Source organism: Squalius cephalus, assembly GCF_949319135.1.
Source record: "Squalius cephalus genome assembly, chromosome: 20".
In the NCBI taxonomy this organism is placed as follows: Eukaryota; Metazoa; Chordata; class Actinopteri; order Cypriniformes; family Leuciscidae; genus Squalius; species Squalius cephalus.
The window spans coordinates 34,594,697-34,613,077 of record NC_137141.1 but is presented as its reverse complement, the minus strand read 5'-3'; the positions used below and the strand labels follow the sequence as shown (position 1 = coordinate 34,613,077).

Here is an 18,381-nt window from a genome sequence, read left to right as displayed (position 1 = left end):
AAGCAGAATTTGCTGTGGCTGATGACCATTTGTTGTGCTTCACACCAGATAAGTATGTTCATTTAAAAAATTAAAATGTTAACATCATTACATAGTGGCCTTATATGTTGTATTTGTGCAGCCAGCTCAGAAGACCCAAAACTACAAGTCTGTGTGACATCAACAAATCCAGGTATACTGTGTAAATGTTACATATTTAATGTCTGAAAGGACTTGTGACGACTGACAAACTCATTGAGGTCGTTTCTGTTTTTCTTCCAGCAATAAATTCCAGCCAGGAGATAAATCAAGGGAATTTTCACAGAACCAATGTCACACTAAACATCTCTTCTCTAGGTAAAACCTGTGTATATTTTATTTATAGACCATTCTTGAGTTCAAAGATCTTAAAATTATTTTTTTCAACAAATGTAAAATGTTCTCTCTGGTTTTAGGACAGTGCAAATCATATAGTTTCAGCATAAACCATGAGGGGCAGTGTGAAGTCAGAATGAATGAGACGTTTGAAGGCATAAAGCTGTGGTTATTTCCAGATGTTCATTCTGCTGTCTGTCCCCCACTAACCTTGAATTTCACAGGTGCGTGTCATCCTACAACAGACACAGTGATAGTGTTGAAGGTTGTGAGTTTTTGGTGTTATTGTTCTTTTTCCATTTAAATGGAAGTGTTTCACGGTCCACTATGATTGATCACTGTTGTCGATGCAAACCATAAACAGATCCAAACACACTTAAGGCTAACATAATCAACCAAAGAAGCTGTTTAAATGAAGTCTGAATATTAATTGTACTGTAAGCGCTGCAATGTGTTTCTGAGAAAGAGCAGATCATGGTTTAACCACAGACTATTTTAGATTATTTATATTTAGTGAGACTTGTAATAATTCCATCTCTTCCCTTTTACAGGAACTTTGAATAATGTGAGCTGTCAGACTGAGTCACCATCAGGTATGATTTTATCCACATTATTTTGTTTTTAATTTTAGTTTGTTTAATTATGGCAGAACTGTTGGTTATATAAAAGGACAGGTGTAACAGGCCACTATGGGAATGAGCCTGTGCTTGCTTGCATTCTTTATATTTCTGTGCTCCTCACAGTAAATAAGAAAGGGAAGAACGAAGGTTGCATTGATGAATGTGCAGCTTAAATACCGAACACTTCAATATAAGATTGCATTGTTAAACCAGCGTTTCTTAATTGGGGCAGTCAGAGAGGTTATTTTAAGGCAAGTTTTCACCAAAGATTCAAGACAAGGCGAGCTGAAAATTGTAACAACTATGACAACTAGACCAGATAGTTTCATATCACTTGTATTTTTTCATGCCACTGTTCTTTGTCTCAGATTTTTAAGCTAAACAGCTAAACTAACATATTTTTCACGTAAGATTTGCATCATCTGCTTCCAGTTTTTTTAGCTGTACAAAAACAGCCTGTAAAGCTGCTTAATACTGCAAACTGGTATTTGTTATCATATTATATTAGGTATCTGTTGTTGGAAGTACACCAAATCTCCTCAAACAGTATACAAATAAGAACAATTGCATATTCATATTCAGAGCTTGAGAGAGGTGTACATTGCATAATGGACTACTTGCACAATGACTTCCGCGTTCTACTTATTACAGCTCAGGCATTTCCGGTTTCTATATCCGATTTTCTTGACAACCAGCTTGCATCTTCTTCTAGGGGACCTATATCCGAGATCTGCATTTACACAATACTTGGTCAAACAAATGTTAGTAATGTTCATTTAGTTTTTTCCCTAACCGACGCTCGTCATTAACCAGTAACCGTCAAGATGTTATATTAGAATTGAATTAAGGTTTGTTAAATTAGAATTAAAATAAATTAGAATGTGTGATCTCCACACCTTAAGCTATACCTGAACCAACAAAGTACACTCACCTAAAGGATTATTAGGAACACCATACTAATACTGTGTTTGACCCCCTTTCGCCTTCAGAACTGCCTTAATTCTACGTGGCATTGATTCAACAAGGTGCTGAAAGCATTCTTTAGTAATGTTGGCCCATATTGATAGGATCGCATCTTGCAGTTGATGGAGATTTGTGGGATGCACATCCAGGGCACGAAGCTCCCGTTCCACCACATCCCAAAGATGCTCTATTGGGTTGAGATCTGGTGACTGTGGGGGCCATTTTAGTACAGTGAACTCATTGTCATGTTCAAGAAACCAATTTGAAATGATTCGAGCTTTGTGACATGGTGCATTATCCTGCTGGAAGTAGCCATCAGAGGATGGGTACATGGCGGTCATAAAGGGATGGACATGGTCAGAAACAATGCTCAGGTAGGCCGTGGCATTTAAACAATGCCCAATTGGCACTAAGGGGCCTAAAGTGTGCCAAGAAAACATCCCCCACACATTACACCACCACCACCAGCCTGCACAGTGGTAACAAGGCATGATGGATCCATGTTCTCATTCTGTTTACGCCAAATTCTGACTCTACCATCTGAATGTCTCAACATAAATCGAGACTCATCAGACCAGGCAACATTTTTCCAGTCTTCAACTGTCCAATTTTGGTGAGCTCGTGCAAATTGTAGCCTCTTTTTCCTATTTGTAGTGGAGATGAGTGGTACCCGGTGGGGCAGTGGCGGCTGGTGCTAAAAAATTTTGGGGGGGCACAACAAACTGAATTTTTAATTCAGGACTGAATGTAGGCTTATTGTTAAATAACAATTTAACAGTGATAATAATGTAGCTATCATTAGCCTAAAGTTTAGCTAAAACTTCAGCCGGTAGGGTTGGGAAATAGCCAATTGCCAAATAAATCTGAATTTTTGGGCTAAATGGCGATGTATAGTATAATCTGAGTATTTAATTATTATTTTTCTATTTGAATAAAAAAAACCTGTATTTAATTTTTTTTTTAAATATTTAATATCCTGATCGATATTGTCCTACAAACAATGTTTATATTGAAGGTTATAAAAACAAACATAGTGTAACCTTGCTGTCTATCTGCAGTCTATCCAAAAAAGGGGTCAAATCACATTACATTCTAACATTGCAACATTACAATCTAAAAACAAAATAATGTTTTTTAAAGAAGTAGTTAAATTTACTAAACCAAAAAAAAAAAAAAAAAAAAAAAAAAAAGCTAATATCATAAAAATACACATGTAGGTTTGAAATTCTCTAGCACATTTATGTTCACCAACAACAACAAATATTCAACAACAAATGTTTTAGCTAAATATATTTATAATTTAGTGCTAATGTATATTTTAGTCCGAATAATTGCGCTCCTATTCTATTGCGCTCCGTCTGTTCGGCGCGCATGCACGCGGCGGCGCTCGTTCACGGAAGTATAGCTTGCAGAAAGCTCGCCCACTCATGACAGCAAACTGGACTTTCTAACATTTACAGATGGAGAATATGTCCGTGAAATGTAAGTTATGCACTGAGGAAATTATTGGATGTCACTTCAGCTTATGGCTAAATATTAATAGAGGTACATTTGTTTCCACCAATCGCTGCACAAGTTAAGGTTACGTATGATGACGAAAGCACGTTAGTGCGAGCCCTCCCGGAACCCATAGAGAATGCATTGCAGTGCCTGCAGTTCGAAAAAAAAAATCTTTGAATGTAAGTCTATGGGAAGACTCTGGGCGATTCTCAGCCAGAGTGAAATCGCCCAAAAAGAGGCGGTACTCCACAGAACGTGACTCGGCGCTGATTGGACTATATCCAGAGGCAGAACAACAGTGAGTGACTGCTAGCATAACTCTGTGGTTGAATGAGATAGTGATTGAATGAAAGTCCCTTTCACACTTTGGTGGTGCGTCGCCCGATCGCCCTAATGAAGAAACCGCCGCTGCGGTGGGGTCTTCTGCTGTTGTAGCCCATCCGCCTCAAGGTTGTGCGTGTTGTGGCCTCACAAATGCTTTTCTGCATACCTCGGTTGTAACGAGTGGTTATTTCAGTCAAAGTTGCTCTTCTATCAGCTTGAATCAGTCGGCCCATTCTCCTCTGACCTCTAGCATCAACAAGGCATTTTCGCCCACAGGACTGCCGCACACTGAATGTTTTTCCCTTTTCACACTATTCTTTGTAAACCCTAGAAATGGTTGTGCGTGAAAATCCCAGTAACTGAGCAGATTGTGAAATACTCAAACCGGCCCGTCTGGCACCAACAACCATGCCACGCTCAAAATTGCTTAAATCACCTTTCTTTCCCATTCTGACATTCAGTTTGGAGTTCAGGAGATTGTCTTGACCAGGACCACACCCCTAAATGCATTGAAGCAACTGCCATGTGATTGGTTGATTAGATAATTGCATTAATGAGAAATTGAACAGGTGTTCCTAATAATCCTTTAGGTGAGTGTAAGCTTCTGATAGGTTGAAGCCGGGAGTATGCAGCGTCTCGTTCCCTCTTCAGGGAACTAAGGTTACATACGTAACCGAGACGTTCCCTTTCAAGAGAATTTGCAGGAACAAATTACCCATGCTGCCATGCTGAAGTCAGTGTACCTGCGCCCCTGGAGTGGAGCTGAGGTCAAGGTCGTTGAACCTCACGAATGTGTGCGGTGAGGACCAGCCTGCTGCATCACAAACATCTAGGAGAGAAACTCCTGACAGTAATGCTTTGGAAGCAACCATACTCCTAGTAGAGTGGGCCCGTACAATCAAAGTGGAAGGCTGACCGGCCGACTCATAAGCAAGTGAGATAGCCTCGCCACCCACTTGCTCATCCTCTGCTTAGATGCTGGGCACCACTTTCTGGGTGACCCAAAGCAAATGAACAACTGTTCAGATTTCCTCCACAGGGCAGCTCTGTGGACATAAGCATCTAGGACCCTAACTGGGCAGATCAGATTTAGTTTCTCTTGATCTGACGTCCAAGGGAGGAGGACAGAAGACCTGCAGAGCTATAGGTCTTACAATATTAGTAGGAACCTTAGGAACATAACCCGGTCTAGGGTGAAGATAAGACTTTACCATAGCGGGCGGAAATTCCAGGCATGAGGGAGATGAGATACGAAAGGTATTGAATGTCTCAGATTATTTTGAGAGCAACGTACAGCTTTAGTGTGGAGGGGGATAACCCTCGGGAGAAACGGTCCTGCAGGAACCCCAGCACTTCACCCAGTGGGCAGTTAACTGGGTCAATAGTCTCCACTTCAAGGCATAGAGTTTCCTCATGGAGTGGAGGATGGTCTCAAAAACCTCAGATGAGAGACCTGAACTTATGAGCTGGGACCCAAGCCCACAGTTTCCACAATTCTGGCCGGGGGTGAAGGATCAACCCGCTTGCCTGAGAGAGAAGGAATCTCCAGTGGAGAGCCGTCGAGGAGAGACACTAGGTCTGAGAACCATACTCTGTCAGGCCAGAACGGGGCTACTAACAGAAGACGGGCCCAGCCCCGGTGAACTCTCTCAAGAACTCCCTGGAGCAGAGCGATCGGAAGAAAAGCGTACAGACGTAGCCTCGGCCACATTTGGACCATAGCGTCCAGCCAAAGAGGGGCTGGCTGAGTGAGGAAGAACCAAAGTGGACAGTGTGTCGTCTCTTGGGATGCGAACAGATCGCATCAAGTTCTTTCATAAGAGTCTCTATTCCCCGGGCCTCGGCCCCTGCCTCAACAGGATGTCTGCTCACTGATTTAAATGCTCCCTGATTTTAAATATATGCTGCCCTCAGAGAGAGCAGTTTCCCTTGGGCCCATAGGAGGATCTGGTGAGCCAGCTTGAATAAGGGGCACAATCGCACACCCCTGATGGTTTGTTGGTACGAACAAGCAATGTTGGCCCCTCAGGTCTGGGAGGAAGTATTTCAAAGCTTGAAACACAGCCAGCATTTCCCGGCAGTTTATGTGCCACGAGAGATGATGGTCCCGCCACAGGCCTCGAGCTGAGCGACCACTCATGATCACCCCCCAAACCGTGAGGGATGCATCCGTCGTTAGCATGACGCAACAACAAGGAGCTCCCAACAAAGGCCCTCGGAAAAGAAACTAAGTTTTTTTGGGTTCCAAACCATGCCCAGAATAATGGTCCTCTGTGGAGAAAGCACACTCTTCTTGGCATTCAACCTCAACCCCAACTTTCTCATGTGGGCAAGAACAACATCTTAATGTCAAACCGCTAGATGCTCAGATTGAGCTAGAATCAACCAATTGTCGATATAGTTTAGTGTGCGGATGCCCTGTACTCCCAGTGGAGCCATAGCTGCATCCAAACACTTTATGAAAGTGCGAGGTGAACTCGATTTTGGTACACTTCGCCCCCGAAAGCAAACCTCAGGAACTTCCTATGTTGTGGAAGGATTTTAGATCTATAGTGACAAACCAGTACTTGTACATGATCTGTGACACGATTTGCTTCAGAGTAAGCATTTTGAATTTGAGCAACAGATGCAGATCTAAAATTGGTCACAAAAATTGGACTCTTCTTACAGAAGAGCTTTTCCTTTTGGTTTCATAAACAGAGCCTGCTCAGGGCCCACCACTGTGGGTAGGACCACGCTGAACCATGGTGGGCGAGACCTGAACTGAATGGTATAGCCTTTTTCAATCATCTGCAGGACCCAGCGAGCTATATTTGGTAGATGTATCCACTCTGCCAGAAAATCTACGAAGTGGCGCTCTAGAACCATCCTCGGAAGGAGTAAGCGAGCGACCCTCAGGTAAACGCTCGCTGGGTACCTCTGTGTCCCGGCATGAAGGCGGGGTTGACAGAACGGCCCCCTGAGGGCACTGAGGGGAGATGGGCACCGTATGAGGTGGAATCAGTCTTTCCCCGGAGGGGCGCACCCTCAGAAGCCTGGCGCTGGTGCAGTCTGGACGTCTTAGATGAAGCCCTCTTAGACACAATAACGGTACTCAATAATGCCTTGCCCTTCGAGGACTTAGCCTGAGAGAGTTGCACCGCCTTCCAGTCTTTTTGTGGTTTGAGCGCGAGACGCAACTGTTTTGTTCTGTTTTGTTGCACTTATGTGAGGAGCTGGATGACGGCTGGGGCTGCTTTCTCGCCCAGCAGCCCCCGAGATATAAGCTCGGCGAGGCAGGAATATCTGGAACGCCGCAGACTGCTTCTTCCTGAAACCTCTTGGTGACAGAATTAACTGCGTCACCAAAGAGGCCAGCAGGAGAGAGCGGGCGTCCAGAGGGAAGCTTTTCTCATTCTCCTTCATTCTTGCAAGTTTCAGGCAGAGATGCCTCTCCGTGGCCACCAGGGCTGCCATAGAACGGCTCACTGACTTGGCCATTTCCTTAGTGCGGGTCCCTCAGTGCGGGCCACTCCGGGTGAGAGACAAATCAATGTCAGCTTTTGTGTCTTTAGCAAGCGCTCTGTGTGTGAATCTGTGTCCCTGGTGTTTTTTGTCTGTCATTAGAAGTTGTCAAAGGCGGGAGTTTTCATCGATATATATAAAAAAATAAAAAAATAAACATTTTAATGGCGAGCGAACAACATTTCAGGAAAGTTCCGTCACGCCATTGGACTAATTCCATATGTGCTTCACGATGCAATCAAGCAGGGGCGCTCCCGCAGCGTTTTCGACGCAGAGCTAGTTCCCTTGAAAGGGCCTATGTCAACTGTGATGAATATGCATGCTTAAATTACAATACATGTATAGGTTTATAGATAAACAACACAATATATTTAGCCTAATCACTTAAATATTTGAGATCCAAAAGCACAGATAGCCTATATCATTAAAATCCATCTCTTATATATTACTTTGTATTTAAGGGAATGAAGGATGTACATATGTTCTGAATTTTAATGGGAGTGAATGGATGAGTGTCATCTGTGTTGATGAAAGATCAACTACTTTAACATCAATGTCATACAAAACCATTAACAATCCAACAACCAGTTCCACAACACCCAAGATAACTTACAATCTAACTACAGATGATCTAAAAGACAAGGATGGATTTATTAATCCCTCAAAAGCATCGTAAGTGTGTGGTTACCAGTGACTTTTAAAATTAAAAATCTTATCACAGAATACAGAGTGATCATTCAATTTTGCAGAGACGCCTTGGACAATCTGGAGTCTAAGATGGAAGAAATGGAACACAAAAATATAAGCAATGCAGACATTGTGACAGGGGATGTTTTTGGTCTTCTTCACATACAAGATGAGAACACAGAAACCAGAGACATATGTTACTCTTCAGATCCGAACAGGATAAAAGTAAGACTTGAGAAACAATAAAACATGGTATGATTCTGTAAGCCCGTTTATCGGTCCAAATGGGGGTTTCCGCTAAGACGGGTGAAGGTCTCTGCTTGTTACTGTCTTTTACGCAACACAACAAGATTAAATGAAATACATTTTCTCATGTATTACCTCGTTATTTCATCTGACTTCATAAATGAAAAAGGTTTTAATGATATCTGAGCATCATTAAAAGTGAGCAAATGTTTGATTATTCTTTTTAACTCTTTAATTATATTTGACCCACTCAGACTAGGAAACTATGTCGCTTTTGAGGTCCTCACGCCTTCTGTTTTACGTGGGTCTCACGATCACAAACTCGCCAGCTTCGATCATTAAACAGAGGTAATTGGGTATACCTGAGATGGTCACATTCAGGCTTATACCAAAGTATATCCCCCATGGAATTTCATACACTTGAATTTAAATTAAACGTTTACTTCAGTAGAGGTATGGCCACTACTGAAGATATAAGTCGACCAACTTTACTTCTCTCATAATAGCTTTGGATTGGCCATGCCATGATTTCTAAAGTACATTTCTAAAGTAACATTAAATTAAAACAGAGGTAAGACACACCCAAATTTAGGCTGGTCAAACAGCATTTGCTGCTCTAAACAGAAATTCCCTTCTTGTCTTTGCAAAACCAAGTACACTTGAATTAGTGCCAAATATTAGTTGTCACTAATCTGACGCAGAATAGGAATCCGTTTAATCTACTTGGGAAAACAATTTCAGAGCAAGTCAGAATAATCAAATATAACAATTTATTACGTCAGGTAATTGTATCATGCTAATTTCATAATCAGTTCAAAGATAATCAATACAATAACACCAAATTCTCAGAGATAAAGAGTAAAATATGTATATAGGTGAAACCCAACACAAATACATAATGCTGAAGTCTTTGAGATCCTTTAATATTATGGGCTAATCTGAGTTACAGAATCACCCTGAGCCTCTTGTTGCAATTCATTATATACCCAGACCTGGTGTGCAGGTTATCCCTAACTCTTAAAAACTTAATTTACCTTTTGGTTTACTTCTTTGGGAATGAGACATTTGTACCAGTCGCACTGAGACATTTCAAATGATACCAAACATGTATAAAACTGTATGATAATAATTCACATTTAAACTATATCGATTTTAGGGTGAATTTCAGGTGATCTCAGCATGAGAGAGAGGGAGTGGGGGGAGAGGGAAAGAGATGTATTCTGAGGTGAGACTTGCGTCTCAAATGGTGATGCTAACTTCACAAGAGAGAGTTCAAATGTTAATTTCCAGAAAGGTCCTTTGTTTTCTCGAGGAGTGGTCGTTCCTCAACCAGACTGCCCGGCATTTTCTAATTTCTCAAGTCTTAGAATTCCTTATTTATTATAATTCTTGGTTACACTTTATTTTAAGGTGTCATTGTTACAGGGTAATTATATATTTAAGTACTGAGTAACATTAAGCAAATACATGTACATACTATAGGGTTAGGGTAGGATTAGGATTTGGTTTAGGGTTAGTTGCATGTAATTATGCATAATTTACTGTTATTACTATGGTAGGTACATGTAACATATGTAACAAGGACACTGTAAAATAAAGTGTTACCTAATTCTTTTTTTCACAGGTTACTGATTGTCAAAGTGAACTGAAGACAGACATTCCCTGGTCTGTAAAGATTCCCAGCGAGGCCTTTAATAAATCACGACTGGAAAACCATGGATGTGCATTACTTGGAGTTCTACGGTTCAAAAACATGGGAAAGGTACTCACAATAAAAAAAAAAAAAAAATCCATGTTTTAACTTCTTTTGGAGTTTTTTTGGAATTTATGGAGTTTATGGAATAATTCACCAAATAAATTGTCACTTATCTCTGCTCCATCATGACACAAATCTCTTGACTTCAGAAGGGCTGGATATTAGTACACTGTCATGTTCACTACTGTTATAATGCTTCTATGGTGTTTTTTTAATCCTTTTTGCAATTTTTTAATTGTTGTTTGAAAAGAGATAAAAATTCTAAATTGTGTTCTAGTGAAAATATAACAGAGACATAAGAGACATTTTTGGGTGTACCTTTCTTTTAACAAATGTTTCTTGATCTATTGTGTTCATACATGTTCATTCATATTTGATTTATTTCTTATTTAGGATGAAACTAAAAATTACACTGTTTTGAACAATGAGGTTTATGGAATAACAATGAAGGCCAATATCTCCGACCTTACCAACAACATAGAAATGTTCTTTACACAGAAAGATCTGGTAATAAAGGTTTTGTTGTGAAACTTTTTTATATACTGTATAATGACCAGACACTGTGAAAGCAAAATAAAAATGTTCTTACAGGTCGGTGAGGCGTCCTGCAGTTCTTGGGATGGCAAAGGTAAATCTATTTATGGCTGTTTTGATCAGGTAAAATCAAAAAACTAATTTATTTTATATTTCATTCCTCGCTCTCTTATCTTTGAAGGAAATCTTACATGGACGACGTCCGGCTGTGAGACAGAAAAAATCAGCAATAACACCATAAAATGCTCGTGTTCACATCTGGCGTTCTTTGCAGTGCTGATGGTGAGAAGCTTCTCAGTGTTTCATTTAAAGACCCCATGAAATCAAAATCAGAGTATTTTAGTCCACTATATGCTAGTGAGCTTGTACAAGTTCAATAAAGAAACTTAACAGATAAATGCATTTAAAATTTAAAGATCTGATTCTTGCTTACAAGGTTTTTAAAAATCATCATCTGTGCATTTCTGTTGTTTTCTCTGCTCAGTCTCCTCCAGATGTAAATGCAAACATCAGAGAGCAATATGTGGAATCATTGAGCTTCATCACTTCTATCGGCTGTGGCATCTCCATGTTTTTTCTGTTTGTCGCTCTTTTCATGCATTTCCTGTTACGGTAGAGTCTCTTAAATATAACATATAGTTACTTTAGATTTTTTTAACATTCGCTTTTGCTTCTCTTTTGGATTAAAGCATCTGCAAAATGCATAAATGCATGTTAGAAATACAGGTTATTTTTATATTTGAACAGGAAAGCCAAATCAAATCAGGCCACGAAGATCTTGATGAACATGTTTGTGGCTTTGTTTCTCCTGAATTTATCCTTTTTGTCAAACGAGAGTGTCGCCAACACAGGAGACAAGGCTGCGTGTGTCTTCATAGCGCTGCTCATGCATTACTCCATGCTGACTACATTCACCTGGTTCTTCATTCAAGCTCTTCATATGTACTTATGGCTCATCAGACAGAACGTCACCATCACAAACTACATGAGGAAGATCACAGTGTTCGGCTGGAGTGAGTTATATGGAGAAACCACCTGTTATAGTGCTCACTTAAAGGATTAGTTCACCTCAAAATTAAAATTTCCTGATAAATTGCCATCCAAGATATCCATGTCTTTCTTTCTTCAGTGGAAAAGAAATAAACATTTTTGAGGAAAACATTTCAGGATTTTTCTCTACACAATGGACTTCAATGGCAACCAGAATGTTGAAGTTCAAATCAATGCCGTTTCAAAGGGCTCTGCATGATCCCAGCTGAGGAATGGTGTCTTATCTAGCGAAACGATCGGTCAGTTTCTAAAAAAATAAAAATGTATATACTTTTTAACCACAATTGTTCATCTTGTGCTGGTCTGCGATGCGCCACGCATTGCAGCGGGTCACGTCAAGTTATTTGTCTGTGTACTCCGGTTCAAAAATGTAGGGAAGGGTGAAAAATTCCATCTAATTTTCTCTTCCAACTTCAAAATTGTCCAACATCTTTGTTTTAATTTATTATTATTATTTTCTTCTTTTTTTTTTTGTGACCTTTCCAACGTGATGACGTAATACGTGGCGCATCACAGACCAGCACAAGACAAACAATATATACATTTTTTTTTTTTTTTTGAAAAAGACCGATTGTTTCGCTCGATAAGACACCATTCCTCAGCTGGGATCGTGCAAAGTCCTTTGAAACGCCATTGATTTGAACTTCAATATTCTGGTTGCCATTGAAGTCCATTGTGTGGAGAAAAATCCTGAAATGTTTTCCTCAAAATAACTTAATTTATTTTCCACTGAAGAAAGAAAGAGATGAACATCTTGGATGGCTTTGGGGTGAGTAAATTATCAGGAAATTTTCATTTTGAGGTGAACTAATCCTTTAAGAAAATATATTGTGCACGAGTCATATGAACTACTGTCATGATACTTTTATGGTGTTTTTGTCCTTTTCTTGATCCATTTCTTTAAAGAGCATCTGAGCACTCAACAAAATGATTTGTCTCCATCAGTGTTATTTTAGTATTTTATTAATATTTTTTAGTTACCTATAATAACCCTTGTCTCCGTGTGCTTTCAGTGTTTCCGGCTCCAATAGTCGTAGCTGTTGTTTCATTAGGAGGATATAAAGAAGTGATTATAAACGCAACATCTGGAAAAACCACACGAATGTAAGTTGTTATGATGTCACAAATGCATGAAATAACAATGAAGCTTTTAAATCAAAATTTTCTCTTCTCTTCTAATTATAGGTGCTGGATTACAGATCCTTTAATTCACTACAAAGTGAACATTGGCTACTACGCTTTAGTCTTCATCTTCACGACAGGAATCTTCATCACTATCTTTACTAGGGTTGTCCAAGCCCGACGCATAAAAGCGCCTGACGGCAAGAGAAAGACGTTCAGAAAGCAGCTCATGATGGTGTTGAGTTTGTTCCTGCTCTTCGGCCTGACGTGGGCTGTGGCGTTCTTCAGTTATGGACCGATGCTCATTCCCTCATATTACATCTTCACCGTGTTGAACACATTTCAGGGTGAGAAACAATCACATACTTCATTATATCTGGTTTAGTAGAATGCTTCTATTTATCCGTACATAATTGTTTATTTTATATACAATTATTATTTTATTAAATTGATATTTTACAAAAATTTTTAAATGTATTCATTCATTTTATTTTATTCTTTTTATTGATTATTAGGGTTTATAATTGCAGCTATTGTAACAATAAATTTGACCAAAATCATTTGGCCCAAAGTTTATTTTTGGTTACATTTTAAGAATTATGCAAATGACTTTAAAGGTACTGTATGTAAGTTTTTGACTGTACTAAAGCATAAAAATACCATAATATGTTTGGACATATTTAAGAAACATGCGTTCACATCAGTTCACATACATGTTTCTCTGAAAAACAATGCTATACATTGTCTATCTTTGTTTTGGTCTGTGTGACTCCGCCCACTGCCAGTTTACCCAATCATATTTCAGCACCGCGGAAAGCAGTGTATTTCAGTCATGAAAGCTGGCAAACGAAAATCGAACCTTCTACCCGTCCTAAAAAGCCTCGGCATCCATCTAAAAAGCTGTATGATCAAAAGTACAATAAAAGCTGTATAAATATTGCAGATGCACTTGAGAGATGGAGACAGCATTCATTTTGAAACCTTCCTGGGTTTTACGCTGAGTTTGCACATTTTCTCCTTGATAGGCAAGTCATTTGCTATAGTTAGTTTGCTAATGCATCCAGGCTATTAGCAGGAATTAATATCCTAAGTGAATTCAACATTCAGACAGTACTCGTGTTCAGAGCCACATTAAGACTATAAGGGGCCCCTGGGCTTTAGCTCGAAAGAGGCCGTTCATCCACCGGAACTATTATCTACATTCACTCAATCTTATTAATCACAAAGAGCAAGTTATCAGCCTTTTGTTTTGCAGGAATAAATGCCATTGACAAAACCTATAGGTCTGTCATATAAAATACACAAATATCACTGCATGAACTACATTGGCACATAGTCTGAACTATTTGCACATCAGCTCCATCTTCCTATCAAATCAGCCTTTTGTTTTGTAGAAATAAATGCAATAAAACTTAATATACCAAATACCATGTTTCTCTTACCGTTTTTTTTGTGTTTGTTTTTTTCAGGGTTTTTCCTCTTCCTGTATTACTACCACATTCACAATGATGTTGCGGGAAATTTCTCTGATGATCCAGAAAGCTCCAGCTCCACCATAACCACTGTTCAATTCAGAATTAATACTGTGGAAAATATTTAAAATTAGCATAATTAAGGTTTAAGGTGTCTTTCTCTCTTAGACTGATTTCTTTAACTGAGCTGCTGTTTAGTAAAATATTAAAAATTATATAATTTAAATAAAAATTTCACCAAAGACAAATGTTCATATGATGTTATATGTTTATAATCTTTAATTAGTGAGAACTGTTTAAAATTATGTATCTACATTAAATTATGACCCTAAAAAGGGCAACTTTACTGAAATCACTCAAAACAAATGACAAATATCTGTGATGATCGTTACTGAAAACGTCTGTTATTGTGGGAGGATTGAATTGTGCTGAATATTACTGATGTTAGATTTATTGAGTTATAATCCATGTTTGAACATATGCGTGTCAGAGAGACACAAACTACTGAACCTCTTTTAAAAAACAAATTTACATCTTCAGAATGAAACTAAAGTCACACGCCTATGGATTAAGATATTTGCTTGTTCACACACTCGGATGTAAAACATATTTGGTTATTGAATATGTTGCCACGCAAACACTGTCAAAATCAGCTAATGACTTCTGCATTATTTAATGTGGCTTTAATGCATTATTATCTCTGAAAGCCTCTCATGTGATTGTAATGAAGATAATGCATTGTGTAAATAAAATTCATTAATCATGATGGATTTTCAGTGACTCCAAAAACATTTATTCAAATCAGTCAAACTTGTAAATATGTGAATATCATTCATTAAGTGACAAAATATTACAGCAAGTGCCATTTATTGAAAGGAGAAAACACAAACTTTATAAACAACATATAAGATTTAGATTTTTACTGTTAAAACGTGACATTTATGTATGGGTCTCTGAATCTAACTATAGCAAAATAATCTAAACATTGTCTAATAACCACTAATAAAGTTTATGCTTTCATTGGAATCTTCTTTCTACTATTATTAAATATAATTGTACTTACATTGTTCTCTGTGAGCAAATGTGACTTGATAAATTTAATCTGAATATAAACAAATACTGATATTCACAGTTAAAGCCCAAAATAACATGATTTGCATGTTTGCCAATTAACTGTTCCAGCGGCTCTGAGCTGCGGATCATAATCATACGGCTTCATATGTGAACGGATGAAACTCTCTCTCCTCTTGGACTGAGGATGTTTCATCTCAAGAACGAAATAAGGAAATGCTTTAAGATTTATTACTAATATCTGTTGAAAAGGAAAATCCAACTTTTGTGTCTCTATCAGGCTGTTTTGGGGAATTATGTCTCGACAAAAGCAAAATTTGCTGTGGCTGATGATCGTCTGTTATGCTTCATGCCAGATAAGTATGTTGCTTTAAACAATTTAAATGTTAACATCATTACATAGTGGCCTTATATGTTGTATTTGTGCAGCCAGCTCAGAAGACTCCAATCTCAAGTCCGTTTGACATCAATAAATCCAATAAGACTGTGTAAATATTACATATTCATTGTCTGAAAGCACTTGTGACGACTGAAAAACTCATTGAGGTCATTTCTGTTTTTCTTCCAGCTGTAAATCCGACAACGATTTATAAACCATTCTTGAGTTCAACAAAAAAAAACTCTTTAAAGAGTATTTTTTCAACAAATGTAAAATGTTTTCTGTAGAGACACTATCCGATAATTTAGGGGTAGGAATACCAATAATTTTACTTGCTAATTTCAGGACAGTGTAAGTCATAAAATTTCAGTGTAACCATGAGGGGAAACATGTGAAGTCCGGCTACATCTACATTAATGCATTTGAATTTCCAACTTTTCAGTGTGGATGAGAAACTTTTGAAAAACACCTGAAAACGCTAAATTCACCTTACAGCGCATGCGTAAAACCTCACAAAAGCTCACTGAGATGGTACAAACGGAAAAAAATGTATAATAAAGTTATCGCGCAACTCTTCTGGCAAGATTTTATTTAGCAAAATATCTCACCATTCACAGATGCGTCCAGGACACACTCAGTCACCATTATATGTTTGGTCTAAAACGCTCTCATGCTTAGCAAATGTGAGTAAATTCTGTCATCTTTGCAGGACTGTGATATGAACGCCCCCAGGCGTTAAAGAAAACGTTTTTCTATTACGGAACTCCAGACTCTCTCTACGAAGCAAAGCGAAGTAGCAGAGTCTGGTATTACCAGGCTAACAGAATACAGGCTGATTTTTCAATTTTGCAGAGACGCCTTGGACAATCTGGAGTCTAAGATGGAAGAGATGAGAAACAACAATATAAAGTTATTTATGGAATAACAATGAAGGCCAATATCTCCGACCTTACCAACAATATAGAAATGTTCTTTACACAGAAAGATCTGGTAATGAAGGTTTTGTTGTGAAACTTTTTTTTTTTTATAATGACCAGACACTGTGAAAGCAAAATACATGTTCTTACAGGTCGGTGAGGCGTCCTGCAGTTCTTGGGATGGCAAAGGTACATTTATTTATGGCTGTTTTGATCAGTTCCCATCAACATTTATTTGATATATATTCCTCGCTCTCTTTTCTTCAAAGGAAATCTTACATGGACGACGTCCGGCTGTGAGACAGAAAAAATCAACAATAACACCATAAAGTGCTCGTGTTCACATCTGACGTTCTTTGCAGTGCTGATGGTGAGAAGCTTCTCAGTGTTTCCTTTAAAGACCTCATGACATAAATATCAGAGTCAATATGCTGGTGAACTTGTAAAAGATGACTAAAGTCATACAAATAGTAAGATTTAAAAATGTAAATATCTGATTCTTGCTAATAAACAACAAAGGTTTTAACCCCTTATGTGCAAAGATTGCAGACGTCCCCAGGTTATTGTTGTTCAACATTCACTGCATGTTAAAACATCACACTCTTAATTTGGCAATAGTGTTGTCACTGGTACCGAAGTGTGATATTTGGCGCCAGCGTATCGATTCTTGTATCGCACGGAGGACAATGATGTTTCGCCCTATCGATATTTTGTCCCACCCGTAGTTTGAATAGAATATCACACGCATATGAATTCCCTCACGTCTGCTCCAGTGTATTTGTTCACACGGCTTCACTGAACGGTGTCCATTAGCTCACGCAGGAGTCCACTCCGTTCTTGCACTGCCGCAGCAGTGTTATCTCCCCGCACCATCAGCCTTGTACTTCACAATATTTGGGGGTTTGACAGTAATGTTCCTGGCTGCTGTCCCGCATTGGTTTGCAATTTGTGGGAAGTACTCTGGGCTCGGGCCAAAATACAAAGCTCAGAGCCCTCTCCTCGGACAGCACGGCAAATACACATACTACTTTATCTGATTATTTGTAAGTGGGAATTCGTGAATTGTGGTTAAAAGTTGTTATACCACATGTATATAATATTTTTATAGATTTAAAATATTATATTCCTAATATTAATTTTTTTAAGTTTGAGCTTATACATAATATCTCCATATTATCCATAATATCTCCATATCTCCATGTTAATAACAGTCTGAGTAATTCTGAGTCTTGAGCTGTAAACTACAAAGTGTCAGCTTTTTAAATATACGATGATTATGTCTCTATCCAGAATGACTTATGAGCAGCAACCGATGTCAAGTAAGGGGTTAAAAGGGTTGTTTCTGTTGTGTTTTCTCTGTTCTTTCAGATCTCTCCTCCAGATGATAATCCAATCATCACAGCTCCGTATGTAGAATCATTCAGCTTCATCTCTTATATCGGCTGTGGCATCTCCATGTTTTTTCTGTCCATCGCTCTGTTCCTGCATTTCCTACGGTAGAATATCTTAAAATATAACATATAGTTACTGTAAGATTTTTTGACCAATTGCTTTGGTTCCTCTTTTCGATAAAAGTGTCTGCTAAATGCATAAATGCATGTTACGAATACAGGTTGTTTTTATATTTTAATAGAGATGACAGATCAAATCAAGCCACGAAGATCTTGATGAACATGTTTGTGGCTTTGTTTCTCCTGAATTTATCCTTTTTGTCAAACGAGAGTGTCGCCAACACAGGAGACAAGGCTGCGTGTGTCTTCATAGCGCTGCTCATGCATTACTCCATGCTGACTACATTCACCTGGTTCTTCATTCAAGCTCTTCATATGGCTCATCAGACAGAACGTCACCATCACAAACTACACGAGGAAGATCACAGTGT

At 38.7% G+C, this 18,381-nt stretch overlaps 2 long non-coding RNA genes across 2 annotated transcripts in view; one reads left to right on the top strand and one right to left on the bottom strand.

Annotated features, from left to right (window-relative positions):
• LOC307147689 overlaps positions 1–18,381 on the bottom strand; it is a 249,122-nt gene that overhangs the window by 75,324 nt on the left and 155,417 nt on the right. The window lies entirely within an intron of this gene.
• LOC307148334 lies at positions 16,524–16,857 on the top strand. Its single transcript, XR_013819434.1, has 3 exons — positions 16,524–16,572; positions 16,652–16,688; positions 16,769–16,857. It is a non-coding gene; the product is annotated as an uncharacterized lncRNA (long non-coding RNA).